The sequence below is a fragment of the Taudactylus pleione genome, unplaced genomic scaffold, assembly GCF_031769625.1.
Source record: "Taudactylus pleione unplaced genomic scaffold, aTauple2 ptg000758l, whole genome shotgun sequence".
NCBI classification, from domain to species: Eukaryota; Metazoa; Chordata; class Amphibia; order Anura; family Myobatrachidae; genus Taudactylus; species Taudactylus pleione.
In genome coordinates, this window is record NW_028285160.1 from 3,398,024 (window position 1) to 3,413,770 (window position 15,747).

General features: G+C 43.3%; 1 protein-coding gene across 3 annotated transcripts in view; it reads left to right on the forward strand.

Moving 5' to 3' along the window:
* The first annotated feature begins 5,427 nt into the window (after positions 1 to 5,427).
* The window catches only part of MACC1 (MET transcriptional regulator MACC1), a 51,588-nt gene continuing 41,268 nt past the window's right edge, over positions 5,428 to 15,747 (forward strand). The window contains exon 1 of one of the 3 annotated variants that reach the window (XM_088457373.1): positions 5,428 to 5,463. The gene's annotated coding sequence lies outside the window, so the exon portion shown is untranslated. Of the gene's footprint in view, positions 5,464 to 5,639; positions 5,692 to 5,799; positions 5,872 to 15,747 lie in introns of those variants that run through there. The other 2 variants (XM_088457372.1, XM_088457371.1) reach the window with 2 other exon arrangements.

Below are 15,747 nucleotides of genomic sequence, written 5' to 3' on the forward strand. Positions count from 1 at the left end.
ATTATTTTAATGGAAGTTAAATAAAATTATTTTTAAGAGGTATATATGTATTCATTACTGACGGACATCGGGATTTAAAATGAATGTCTAAGGCGCTTATGCAATTGGAATAAGGTGAGCAGGATATTATTTACTATTATTCTGACTTGATGACAACCGATTTGCACTATGGAGGCATGTTTTATTTTCTTCACATAACTAGTGTCAGGAGTTGAGACCCATCCAGATCGATTCATCGTTGCTATTGCAACCACCGTAGGACCACGGTGTTGATTTGTGTCCATTGTACTGATCTCACCTATAAAGGGTGAGTATATGTCTATATACTTTCTTTTTTGGTTTTTATCACAGATTTACACTATATTTTTTTCCATTCTCTTTTTTTCCCCAAAATAACACTGATCCTTGGGAGCACCGGAATACTTCTATACAAAAAACATAATTATGAGGACAGACACTGACAGTTGACAGCAGCTATCACAGCTTGTCACAGCTGGGATCTACAATACTTTCTACTTTTGCATTGTTACAATTTAATAATGTTGACGGCAATAGATGTTTAATGTTTTGTAACAATGCAGATAGCTACTCATTTATTGACATTACACTAGAAACAAACTACTATTAACCATAGGCATCTCTTGGTTCCATAAACACATCCACAAGATACAAAAAGTGAAGCCAATCCTGGAATTCTGGACATGTTTGAGCCACCAAAATACCCGTGATTATAATCATTACATCCCAAGTGTTACGGGATTCAAAACACACTATGAATTGGGCCGGGGGCAGTGGGATAATGCTTACCTTCTCGGATCTGGTCAGATTATCTTGTCCTCTCAGGCTCTCCCAGATGCCCTTAGAATAGATGATGCAGTTGTTCTCAGTCACTGATAGGCACTGTGTGGTAACATCATCACTGGGCAGCATGCTCCCAACCAATCATAGACATCTGATTCACAGGACTCCACCTCTTCTACTGCAGCTGATCCTGGGAGAGGACAGGGCAACACGCCTGCTGACAAGGGAAGCCCCATTTGACCACTGCTGTGTGGCTAAGGTAAAATAAATGGGAGAAGGGTGGAAAGAGAGTGATGCCAGGGGGGACGAGGGAAAGAGAAAGCAGGTGGGGAGGAAGCATATCAGGTGGCACACAGGGGGGAAGCATAGTATGGAGGACAGGGGGTGAAGATGGATGGCAGAGAGGACAGGAGGGGATGGATGGTATAAAGGGGAGATCATCATATACAATTCAATCCCAGGATTACAAAAATGGGATGGGATTTACTACCCTAGTTACAAGCAATCTTGGCAATGTCCTTAAAAAAGTTCTACATTCCTTTGAAGTCTGTATTTGCCATGTGAAATTTTTCAAGAAGGGATCTAAGGAGTAAAAATACATTGGTATAAAAGTGACATTTACATACTGTACCTTCCAACATACTGTATGTAGTAGAGATGTGATCTGCGCTTTGTGGTCTCGTCCTGCATCTCGCCACTGGTGTTGTCCAACGGCTAGATAAACATGCAAATGGAGGGTGGTAGTGTCAGCGCTACACCTATGCAGTACATGTGTGCAATGAAAACTTGAGATAATGTTTTGGTGGGAATAAACTAATCTATTGACCAACACTGTAAAAATAAGGAGAGACACAGTGATCTAAATATCAGGTGTCCTTCAGGGGGCACCCTTTGTTGGTATAGGAATAAGAGACTGTCATGATTCCCATTCACTGATATGATTAGACCTCTGTCCGTATAGCACTAATGGCTATTCATCTCACTGATACCGCTTTTATTCCTAAATTCAAGGTCTGACCCGGAGGTTGGAACAGGGTTCCAAACCGGATCAGACCTGGAATTTAGCCGGCGCCGACCCAGGATATTCCTGAGTCGACGCCGTTCACACTGGAGCGGGTCTGCAGTGGCCCAGCTCTTCCGACGTGGAAGTGAAATCTTGGGGATGATGTCTTCTCCAAGCACCACTGAAGCCGGCCAATCGGCAGGCATGCGGCGAGCGCCAGGTCATCGTGACCTGGATCAAGCCATTTACACTGCAGGGTTTCATGGGTCATTCTCGTGTTAAACCCTGCAAATTACCTGGGTTGGATTGCCGGGTCACTCAACCGAGTCCCCTTTTACACCAAAGAGCTATCCGGGTTAACCCTGCAATAGCCTGGGTTTTAGCTCTGGTGTAAAAGGGGTATTAGTAATGGGGTCACATGAGACAGTTAAAAGTCTTGTGCTCTAAATGGACTCAACCAAGTGTGTGCACAAATGACAAAACAGTAGTGACATCCACCAGTGTAAAGTAATGATCTTATGGGCTGGAAGGGATGTAGCAGTTGTACAGTGGCTCTAACAGGTGGGGCAGAGCAGGGTACTGCGATGACCCGGCATATGCTGGCACATGCTGAACCTCTGCACTATACTTATCCATTCCCAGCGCAGTCTGTGGTCCCATTTCAGGCGCAGTGGTCTGTCTTGTTGCTGCACTGGTGGGTGAGGCACGTGCAGCCGGCTCTCACTGCACATGTTGGAGATGGGACAGACCTTAGACACAGGCGTGTATTAAGAGAGGAGGCGGCCCATGTGCAGTTTAAATCTGGGCCCCCTCCTCTCTAGCCGGCAGTACATTTATGAGCACTAGTAGACTCTGACCAGCACTATGCCAGAGCCTACTCTGCATGCGCAGGTCTCCGGGCAAATGGCATGGTGGCCATTTTCTCTGTGATTATTTCCTACTGTTCATGTGCAAAACACAAGCAAAATGGCAGCCGCACAATTTTCCTGGAGATTGGAGCAGCACTGCCACTGCCGATGCGGGACTATTGAAAAATAGGTGCAGGGTATGCGGTGTGGGGCCCCCTGGCACCGCGCAGGAACCCATGTGCAAAGGTACACTTTGCACCCATTATAGATACACCACTGTTTAGATGATTATTATATAGATATTTGCAGTCAGTTCATGGCAGGAAAGCAAATTCCCATAAGTTTTTTTGTTTTTTTAAAGGGTAAGACTACAGAAATTTGTATTTCATTTTCTGCAATTAGAAAAAAATCTAATATTATTCCTATACTGTATTATAAAATATTTACAGACGAACGGTTCGGTTTTGCTGAAAACCGAACACACACAAACTTTGAGGTTCCGAGTTGTCCCAGCTCGGATCACTTTGAGGTTCTGAGTAGAACTGAGGGCCTGATTCAGACCCGGTCACAAGCGCTGAGCGCTCACAACCGGGTCGATGGTGGCCCAGAGCGCATGCGCACGACGGAGCCGGCTCCGTCGTGCGCATGCGCGAGACCCGGATAGCGGCGGGCAATCTGTCGCTCCGGGTCTTGCACCAAAGGGGGCGTGCTGTCAATGTTGAGTGACAGCACGCCCCCTTTGGTTTGGCTGCCCAGACGGAGGCATTCCCATGAACAAAAACAAGGGTTCCGGCCTATAGCTAGAAAGTAAAAAGGTCGGCAATGTCTAGACAGACACTAGATGTTAGATAGTCAATAGGTCGGGTAAACACATTAAAGGTCGACAGGTACAAATGGTCAACAGAATCAAAAGGTCGACACAAAAAGCACCAGGAGCTAGGGTTAGGTAATTACTGGAGGGTTAGGCACTAGAAGGGACGGTTAAGATCAGCCACCTACCCCAACGGTTAGGGTTAGGCACCCGGAGGGAGGGTTAGGCACTACTGGGGGGGTTAGGGTTAGGCACTAAGGGGGGATGATTAGCTTTAGGAACGAATGTGGGACACTTAAGTCTAGGCACTATCGGTGCGGGGTGGGGAGGGTTAGGGTGCGAGGTGGGGAGGGTTAGGGTTAGGCTACAAGAAGGGAGGGTTAGGGGGAGAAGGGTAAGTATAATTACCCGACCCCTGTCGGGATACCAACCATCAGGATGCCGCTGTCGTTATGTTGACAGGAGGCACCCCGACAGCCGGCATTACATATCGATTCCATCCATCTAACTTATATATTATATTGGGATGTAGTTATTATCCCGGCTGTCGAGATGTCGGCGCTTAGAATGCTGGTACTGGTATCCCGACACCAGTCTGAATCCCAGCGCCAGCATCCTGACCGCTAGCATCTCAACGGTAAGTATTGGGGTTAGGGGGAGGGTTAGGATTAGGCTCTAAAGGGAGGGTTAGGCTGCAGGGAGGGAGGGTTAGGGGTAGGTTAGTATACTTACCTCCATCTGTCGGCATTGTGACCCAGTCGGGATGACGGTGTCAGGATTCTGGCCGCCGGAATCCCGTACCCAACCCATTATATCCAGAGTTCTATCTTATATTTGTCTCATATGGGAGTGGTATACTTTGTTGACATTCATAATGTCTACATGCTTGGTATGCTGACATTGACCAAGTTGACATTAATCATGTCAACACGGATGAAATGTCGACATGGTTAGAATGTCGACAAAATGTCCCTGGTGGTCTAGTGGTGACTTGCTTGGTATGGCAGGTTCGGCGACTCCAGCGGTGCCTTTTGGGTCCGGAGGTGACTTCCTGGTGACTTCCGGCAGTTCCTGAGGCGCTTCTGGCTGTAGGTATCGCTAACGCCTATCTCTGCTTCTAGTGCTTAATCCTAACCCTCCACTGCCGCAGCCTAACACTAAACTTGGTCCCTGTACAGCAGGGATGGGGAACCTCCTGCCTGGGGGCAGTATAAGGCCCTCAGAATCATTTGGTCTGGCCCTCGCAGCTTTTGTCTGCTAGCGTCATCTAGCTAGCAGGGTGCCTAGAATGGCACCATGCAGCCAGAATCTATGCAGCAGTGCCGCTTGGAGTGTCCTTAGGGCACTTCAGATGGTCACACCGCTGCCCTTACAGCTCCCCGAGGCATCCTCAGGATGCTCCGGGCATTGCTGTAATCATTGTGGCTCCACCATCGTGTGATGTCACATGGAGGGAGCATGGTCTGCACCAGGCCAGCAAATAATTTTATATATATATATATCAAAATGGTCCTCGGCAGAAAAACGTTTCCCCATTCCTGCTGTACAGTGTCGTTTCACATTTTAGACATTGTTAACGTGTCGACATTCTATGAGTGCTGACATGTACATTCCGTCTACATACATATATAACTTACATCATTATATTGCATCTACATGTCATATGTCTGTATCCCATATGTCTCTCAGATTTATCTTCCTTTAATACATCATTTATACCTATGTAAAAGTATATATATATATATATATATATATATATATCATACACTATCTGTCACACACAGACACTTCATACACATACACATCTGAAATCTAACTTACTGTGTATATAATATATTGGGTATCTAATATTTGTGTATTTTTTTATGTATCCATTCTGCTATTTCAGGAGCTAATCATGAGCTAATCAGGTGCTTTCAGTGAAAAACATGATACTTCAGATGCTTTCAGTGAAAAACATGATACTTCATGAGCCACTGACAATCACTACACTGCATAAGGTAATAGCTCCCCCTCCTTTAGAGATACAAACGTGACACTTTTCAAATACAGAAGATTTCACTTTTTTTATATACCTGGTTCCTCCTTCAACCGAAACTCCTTTTTTTGGTTTCAGGTTTACACACAAGTCGGCAGGTAGGGATTGTGGGTAGTGTGTTCTCACTGCTATCAGACAGTCTGTAATGCTACAGAAATGGACTTCATATCCCATTAGACCGAGCGCTCAGGTATGTCAGTGAGTAGGGCTAGGAGGATTGGGTAAGGTGTGTCTGAGTTTGCCTAGTCTTGCTCAACAGGGTAATCATTACTCTCTGCAGTTACCTGCTTTACTAGGTAAACAAACAGAGATAATTGAGCATGGGGAGAGCACCATGAATATGTTCAGCTGAGTTGAATTTCTGTAAAACGTAAGTTTTTTTTCTTTTGCATAATACAAATTTAACAAAATACACAAATACTGTTTTTTTTTCTTTTAATAATGTGCTTAGGTGATTTACATTTGTATATGTACAGTGGCACTTGCAACTTTGTTTAAAGTGACTCAGGAAGTGTCAAGTAGAAGTGTCTGTATTTTTTAAAAAAAGGACATGAAATTTGTTATGGGAAGAATGTTTAAAGCTGGGGATTATCAGGATCATATATTTTTTTTATATATATATATATATATATATATATATATATATAACACACTGAATATATCTTTATATCTTCCATGCTTTACAATTAATGTAAACGTGTAGAATATTTATGTATTTATTTATTGTCAGTTATTTATATAGCGCAAAGTAATGGGGTCACAAATTCCACAGCGCTGTAATTATCATATGTTACAAACCATTGCAAAAAATGTATAATATGTTTAATTCATATTTTTTAAATATCTATATGACTATATGACTAATTCAGTTAGTATACATATTTATTTTAACATTCTGGTTCCCCTTACACATAGATTGTATACGTGAAAATGACTGATGTTGGTTTGTACAATAGTACAGTATGAGGGGGACGTAGTTTTATATCCAGGCTGTCGGGATGCCTAACCCGTATGAGGTGTTACAATGAAAAGTACTTGGTGTCTGTTAGTACATCGCACCTGAATGCTGGTGATACAATGTATTAAACTGAATAGAAATGGCTGCATATTATGTTTTGTTTTACTAGATCTTCCTTTTTGTGCTTCATGATTGTTGCTGTTTGTACTGTAGCCCTCTGAAAGAAATATAATGTAAAAAGCAAACAGGATTTTCAGATTCAAAATATAGAATTATTAAAAATGCAACACCTTAATTAAGAAATACTGTAGACTCTAGGTAAAATATTTGATTGGCCACTTGGATGAAAATAAGAAATTAAAAATTTAACAAATACATGACCTTAGACAGGGGCGCTATCTGCCCCTCTTGTTTTCTTTACCAGGTGGGATAAGTGGGGCAACCTCCATCTATTCCTTTAGAAAAGGGGGGGGGGGGTGATATTACATGCATTAACGGACCTGACACTGCGCTCTACCATGTCTCTCCTGTGCTGCCCTCATCACCTGTCCCCACCTATACTGCTTCTTGGAATATCTCCCCTATACCCTGTCTGAATCCTCTCATGAAGCGCTGAGACTTCTCTTGCTCCAGAGCAGCAGTGGCACTTGTGACAGTCATGACTGATTCCTGTTGTAATTAGGGATGTGCAGGCTCTGATAGGTTCGAGTTTGCACGTTGAGTTCGGATTTTTCCCTCCAAAAAATCGGAACTCAGAAAGAGGCTAAACGTCATCTTACATGGACGAACATCATCATTCCTGGACTTTTGTCCAGGAATTATGATGTTCGTCCATGTAAGATGACGTTTAGCCTCTTTCTGAGTTCCGTTTTTTTGGAGGGAAAAATCCGAACTCAACGTGCAAACTCAAACCTATCCGAGCCTGCACATCCCTAGTTGTAATGAGGAACCTGAAATAATGGGAATGTAGTTAAAATGTTGAAATTTACAATGTCTACATGGACTGGCAGCGGAGGGATAGGGTTAAGCTGGCCATACACGTGCGATATGCACGGGGAATCCGACACACGGTGTGATCAGGTGGCTGACCGCCCGATATGCTGGCTCCCCCCTCCCCCACCTGCATAGCACAGCATGGGATGAAACATCGCATCCCCAGATTGAATGAAGCTGCAGTAAGATCTGGGGGTGTGATATATGACCCCACGGGTGCGCGCACTATCCGATATCATGCCCATACATGGTACGATATAGCAGCCAAATTGTACTAATCCGTCGGATCGGCTGGTTTATCTCGCCGTGTATGGCCAGCTTAACCCTATCCGTCCACTGCCAGTCCATGTAGAATGTTGACATTGTAAATATCAACATTTTGACTACCGCCTTGACAGCTTTAGGTCAGGGCTGTCAAACTCGTGGCCATCCAGCTGTTGTGGGACTACATATCCCAGAATGCTCTGCCCCAGTTTTAGCATGCTCTAACAGCAAAACTGTGGCAGTGCATGCTGGGATGTATAGTTTAACTGCAACTGGAGGGCTGCAAGTTTGACACCACTGGGTTAGGCTATGGGAGGGGGGATTAGGGTTAGGTACCAGGGGGAGTATTAGGGGTTAGGCATAGTCATCGCCAGACGTCATCGTCGGCTACCTGCTGGACCCGGAAGACATCGCTGGAGCCACTGGCCCTTAGGACTATTTCACACATGCCGGTTTTGACCGGGCGACAAAAAGCCGCCTGGTATTTAACGGGCTGTGAAATTTAGTACTGCAGGGAAAGGACAGGTTCCTTTCACACGGCATGGTCGCCGTGATATAGCCGGAAAAAACTACTATGCAGGACGGTGCCGTGCTGTGGCCATGCCGTCCCTGCACGCCAGTAGTGGGAAGGAAACAATGTTTCCTTTCACACACGCTGGCTTCTGCTGGCCGGGCTTGTGCAGCACCTGCTGCTGCACATGCCCAATAGCAAAAAAAAAGACCCTCACATAAAAAGCTGGCCGGCTACCGCCCGGTTCTTGCCTGGCCGGCCAAAACCGGCATGTGTGAAATAGCCCTTAAACCACAAGGATCATTCTGTCTACATTCTTCGACATGTCATCAGTGTTGATATTTTGAATGTTGACATTGCAAGCATGTCTACATTATGAATATCGACAAAATATATCACACCAAATAAAGACCCCAAAGGAACAAAACACCAAGTGGTGCAAGTGTTTTTGGGGATTTTGTTTTTTTTGGGGGGAGGAGGGAATGTTTTTAACATTTTCCTATATGTCTTAACAGCATTACATGTGCTCAGTGAGTGATACTGGTCCGGAGCAGTGAGGCTTTACAGTACTTACCACTTCAGCCTGTTAGTCCCGGTGGATAGGTGCACACATGACCCAGCAAGCCGGCTTGCACATGCTCAGTGGAAAAGAAAGTCCAGAGTTGGGCTTTCAATTCCATTAATTAGGAAAAAAAAATTGTTAAATTATCCAATGATTTAAAAAGAAAATGATTGTCTAATGGAAAAATCCTTTATTCAAATAATAAAAAAACCGTAATATTTTTGTCATTGCTATCCTGACATAGTGATAACAGATAAAGGATAGCCTTCGACATGCAAAATGTATAGCTGATGGGATTTACCTATGGTGATTGCAATGCTGTCGTCTGCATTAATACCATGATAGAGTTGTTGTTTTTTCTTTACCTTGCCACATCAATCTATAGCCTTTCTCAGTTCCATAAGTAGACATTTAAGTCTTGTTTTTTTTTCACTGGAAGATATTTCTTATATTGAGTTCCAGTCTTCCTCCTTCCAATTTCTAAGTGTGTCCTATTGTTCTAAAAATCTATTTCGTTTGAAGCACTGCCTTCCAGAACTCTGTCAATACTTCTGATATATTTGAATGTTTCTATAATAGCACATCTGTCCTTTCTCTCCTCCAAGCTGTACATGTTCTGATCTTGATGTCTTTTCTGATAAGATTTATTATGTAGCCAGTGCACCACTTCAGCAGCTATTTTCTTATTTTATTCTCTCATCTAGGTCCTCCAAAACTGTAAAAACTCCCCTTTTCCCACAATGTTTTCATAAAAAACCAAGAGGGGAAAATTATCAAAGCTTGAGCTAAAGTATCAACCAATCAGCTTCTAACTGTCACTTTACAGACTGTGGGGGAGATTTAATAAAGCTTGGAGAGAGATAAAATTGGAGATAAATGGCACCAACCAGTCAGCTCCTAACTGTCATTTTTCAAACACAGCCTGTAAAGTGACAGTTAGGAGCTGATTGGTTGGTGCTATTTATCTCCAATTTTATCTCTCTCCAAGCTTTATTAAATATCCCCCTAAATTTGAAAAATGACAGGAGCTGATTGGTTAGTACTTTATCTCTCTCCAAGCTTTGATAAATTTCCCCCAAGTATTCTACTGGATGTTCCAGCAGCCTACTTACCTCATTGTACTCAGAGGTCTATTTACTAAGCGCTGGATGGAGCTAAAGTACCAGCCAATCAGCTTCTAACTTCCACATCATAGGCTGTGTTTGAACAATGACAGTTAGGAGCTGGTTTGTTAGTACTTTGGGGGAGATGTATTATAGCGGCACAGATAAGTCTTCCTACTTCGCCTCTTTGCCAAAGCGAAGCAGGAAGCCCTAATGATGAAATGTAAGAACATCTCATCTGCCGGAGTGGGGGAGTGAAAACTCCCAGCTTCCGGGGATTGACACTAGATCTCACAGCACATCAGCCTAGTGCTGATGCGCTGTGTCTCACTCCTGGCCGGTTGCACTGGGCATGCCCGGGATCTCGCAAGCATCGCGATGGTGAAAGTCAGTGTCGACGTTTCTAAGTCGATTTATTGCTTACATGTGTCAATGTTTCGATCAGACATGACCTTTATCAAGACCACCAACAGGGCAACAGTCATGCAAAAAACAGCATATGTCCAAAGATGGTGATGCTGTTCTTTGGACATATGCTGTATGTATATATATATATATATATATATATATGACAGTGCCTTGCAAAAGTATTCACCCCATTTGCTTTTTCCCTTTTTTGTTACATTACAACCTTTAATTTTACATATTTTTTTTAAATCTGAATTTTATGTTATGGATATGCACAAAATAGTCTAATTTGGTGAAGTGAAATGAGAAAAAAAATATATAAAAAAGAATCTTTATAAATTTCCGAAAATTGGCATGTGCATATGATTCAACCCCTTTGTTATGAAGCCCCTCAAAAGTTCTGGTGCAACCAATTACCTTCAGAAGTCACATAATTAGTGAAATGAAGTCCACCTGTGTGAAATCTAAGTGTCACATGATCTGTCAGTATAAACAATGTTTTCTGAAAGGCCCCAGAGGCTGCAACACCACTAAGCAAGAGGCATCACACCATGAAGACCAAATAGCTCTCCAAACAAGTCAGGGACAAAGTTGTTGAGAAGTAGAATTCTGGGTTGGGTTATGAAAAAATATCCAAACCTTTGATGATCCCCCCCCCCCCCCTGGAGCACCATCAAATCCATCGTCCTCAAATGGAAAGAACATGGTACCACAACAAACCTGCCAAGAGAGGGCCACCCACCAAAACTCACAGACCGGGCAAGGAGGGCATTAATCAGAGACGCAGCACAGAGACCAAATGTAACCCTGAAGGAGCTGCAGAGTTCCACAGCAGAGACTGGTGTATCTGTGCATGTGACCACAATAAGCCGTACACTCCATAGAGCTGGGCTTTATGGAAGAGTGGCCAGAAAAAAGCCATTACTTAGTGATAAAATAAGAAGAAACGATTTGATTTTGCCAAAAGTAATGTGGTCGACTCCCCAAATGTATAGAGGAAGGCACTCTGGTCAGATGAGACTAAAATTTAAATTTTTCGGCCACTAATGAAAAGGCTATGTCTGGCGCAAACCCAACACATCTCATCACCCCAATAACACCATCCCCACAGTGAAACATGGTGGTGGCAGTATCATGCTGTGGGGATGTTTTTCAGCAGCAGGGACTGGGAAACTGATTTGAGTGAAGGGAAAGATGGATGGTGCTAAATACAGGGATATTCTTGAGCAAAACCTGTTTCAGTCTGCCTGTGATTTGAGACAGGGAAGGAGGTTCACCTTCCAGCAGGATAATGACCCGAATGCATACTGCTAAAGCAACACTCGAGTGGTTTAAGGGGAAACATTTAAATGTGTTGGAATGGCCTAGTCAAAGCCCAGATCTCAATCCAATTGAGAATCTGTGGTCAGACTTGAAGATTGCTGTTCACAAGCGGTAACCATCCAACATGAAGGAGCTGTAGCAGTTTTGTCATGAGGAATGGGCAAAAATCCCAGGGGCAAGATGTGTCAAGCTCATTGAGACTTATCCAAAGTGACTTGCCGCTGTATTTGCCGCAAAAGGTGGCTCGACAAAGTACTGACTGAAGGGGCGTGAATAGTTATGTACGCTGAAGTTTTCTGTTATGTTGTCCTAAATGTTGTTTGATTCACAATATTAAAAAAACACAACTCCACAGTTGTAGGCATGTTCTGTGAATGAAATGATGCACACCTTCAAACAATCCATTTTAATTCCAGGTTGTGAGGCAACAAAACGTGAAAAATGCAAAGGGGGGTGAATACTTTTGCAAGGCTATATATATATATATATATATATATATAAAAAAATATATATACACACACACAGTATCAGGGGCATAACTAGAACCTTTTGGGCCCCATAGCAACATTTTTAAGGGGTCCCCCTAACTTGGGTCTTACACAATGCCCGCAGTAGTAGTTCCCCTAAAACACTAAATGCCCACTGTAATGGTGCCCCTTATGCAATGCCCCATGTAGTAATGCCCCCAGTAGTAATGCCCCCTGTAGTGCCCCCAATAGTAAAGGCCCTTGTAGTGCCCCCAGTAGTAATGCTCCCTGCAGTGCCCCAGTAGTAATGCCCCTTGTAGTGCCCCCAGTAGTAATGCCCCTTGTAGTGCCCCCAGTAGTAAGGCCCCTGTAGTGCCCCCTGTAGTAAGGCCCCTGTAATGCCCCCAGTAGTAAGGCCCCTGTAGTGCCCCCTGTAGTAAGCCCCCCCCCCCCCGCCCGCACACACATTAAAAAAATACTTACCTTAAACCCCGATCCTGCTGCCGTCCGTCCTTGGCGCCCGCTCCTCGGAACTATGGGAGTGATGTCATGACGTCATATGCATTATTCACCATGTTTCACACAGTGTTCCATTTCTCTATCGTCAAACTAGTCTATGGGCTATATGTACTAAGTCTTGGAGAGAGATAAAGTGGAGAGAGCTAAAGTACCAAACAATCGTCTGTCACTTTACAGGCTGTGCTTGAAAATTACTGGAGCTGATTGGTTGGTACTTTATCTCTCTCCAAGGTTTAGTACATCTACCCCTATGTTACCAGCGCCCTGCTGAAGACCAGCTTAGCAGTATGGTACCATAACTCATGGAACGTTTTATCTTCTAAACAATAGCTCTGCTAGATGTCAAAGTACATAATATTAAGTATGCCTGAATTTAATGCTCTTTATCTTGAATAAATAAATATTATTTGTGGAAATTCTTTTGAAAGTATCAGAATGCTTTTCAGCGACCCAGAACCATGCTTCAAGCCTTTGTATAATGTTATTTACATTAGATGATTTTTTTTTTTTTCTATGCTGTTTCTTTCTAGTTACAATTTAACAGAATATTAAAGTCATGTACTCATTATTTAGTTATTTGTGGCTAAGCGTCAAATGACTTTGACATTCTCCTTGGTCAATCACTGTGCAATTGTTTATCAGGATCTTGTACACAGACCACACCTGTGTGTGTGTGTGTGTGTGTGTGTGTGTGTGTGTGTGTGTGTGTGTGTGTGTGTGTGTGTGTGTGTGTGTGTGTGTGTGTGTGTGTGACTCACAAAAGTATGTAAAGTCCCCCAGACAGGAACAACAACTGTCACATGTTTATAATAAACACAGGTAAACCCATAAATAACAAGATGGATATACATGATCATGTTTAGTGGCTCTGATGATACCAAAGCTACTATCATGATTGTGTAATACCTAGAATTTTGCATTATTCAACTCCTCTGGATAGTCTGTATGAAGAATAAAGTTATTAGATCATACTAGAGGGGGCACAAAGTTTCAGTAGAATGCGGCATAGAAGTTGCTATCTGGAAGGACTAATAAAAGATTGCACAGTTTGGCTACATAAGTGGATATCCAGATTGCACTCAGCTGCCTGGTTAAGCACTGGGCAGAACCTCATGTGGGATGTATTCAGGAAGCCGGCTTCCCGACAGTGAAATCCCGGCATGGGACTAATGATAAGCATCTAAATACCGACGCCTATCATAAGCCCCACGCAGAAATCCTGAACATAGGTAAGCCGAGCATTGGGAGCTGATAGCAGCGGGGGGGGCAGAGGGTTAAATTTAGGGACTCCCGGGGGGGATTAGGATTAGGCACCCCCCCGGGAGGGTTAGGGTTAGGCTAGGGGAAGGGGGGTTAGCATCACACACCACCGGGGGGAGGTTTTGTTTAGGCACCCCTGGCGGGAGAGTTAGGTTAGATTTTGGGTGCGAGGAGGGGGGGTTAGGTTTAGGCACCACTGGGGGAAGGTTAGGGTTAGACACTAGGGGGGGGGGAGGTTAGGATTAGACACCCCTAAGGGAGGGTTAGGGGGGGAGAGAGGAGGGTTAGGGTCTTACTCACCTCAGTCAGCACCTTCATGTGCAGGCCTTTCGGCGTCGGTATTTCATCCGCCGGGCTTAGGTCCGGGGGTAATTCATACTGATTCCCCTCATGTGTTTTGATGCTCGCACAATAAACTTGACTAACAATTCAGATGGGATTAGTAATAGTTATACCATGTACATTTCTAACTGCACAAGTTCAGTTGGAAGAGCAAAGCCTTTGCCAGTGCATTGAACTTTATCACTGTCCCAGTTACATCCTAACTAATTCACTTTGCTTCAGTGATTTTGCTGAACTCGCAATAATCTGCAATGAAGAGCAGATTTAGTCATGGATTTTCAGAGAAACCAGCTGTCTATACAATACACTGGAATTGAAACAGTTGGAATGTTGCTGTTAAATAGCATTAGCCTATGGGCTACTCTCCTGCATTTGTTTTTTTTTAACCCTTTTCTTGTAATTACCGCAAGCGCATGTGCAACAACTCAACAGAGTCCAAACCCAGACGTAAAGTGATAACGCATGTGGTCCCCTAACTTTTTAGCAGTCGCTGGCATGGAGTCTGAAGGAGCATTCCTAATCATTGAGACAAGCAGCGATGAAGAATGTCAGATGTGTTTGTTGAAAAAACTATTAAAACACTTTAGTTTGACTAATGGCCCCCATACACCAGTCGATGTATTGTCCAATACTGCAATAGGATCGGCAACGCCGATTTGCCAGTTGGAAATGACGACCGGTGCCCATCGATGTCCTCCGATCCATCGGAGCATTGGTGAAATTATACATGCAAAATGTCCCAGATTTGCAAATCACAATCCTATTTTGATCGTGATTGGCAAATCTGTGAAATCAAACATGTTAGATTTCACCGACCCTCCGGCCTGCCGTCTAGAGAATGCAGCATCGCGGCAGTCCGTTGCTGGTGTATGTGGGCCAATAGGGGGCTTCTTTCAATTAATTATGTAACATCTGAAGAACACTGATTTCACCTGGGTTTATTTAGGTAGATCTTAGCACAAGGGTTGAGAACTTCTGTAATCATCAACTGACTGTTTTTATTTTGTATTTATACTTGAACCATTGGCTCTGTACATGGTGTCTCCATACACTGTATATAGATCCAGCCCCACTACTGAGTTAATGGATAAACCAGCCGGCTGTAGTACTGTAACTGTGCAGCACAAATAATAAAGTTTTATTTATCAAAAATAGACGAAGGCTGTCACTGGTGATAATCCAGCAATAGCTTTCGTCAACTTGGGGGATTAGTAAATAGGGAGAAGCTCTATCTCCTGAAAAATTATAAATATTTGCTACATTTAAGGGTCTTCTCCATTTATTAATTAGACGTAAAGTAGTTGTAGCGAACGTAGCACTACACCCTATAGTTTTGCATCATACAGTTCAAATGTATCGATCTCTTTCTCTCTAGTGACGCAGTTTACTATGAATTGCATAAGTCACCCATTTGTTTTATTATTCCCTTTTGTTAACTTAACTTAATCCTAAACCTAGAAATAAACACACTGACACATGTATATGGAATTCAAAGAGGTCACAGCCAGAATTTATTGATCAAATTGAAATTCTAGA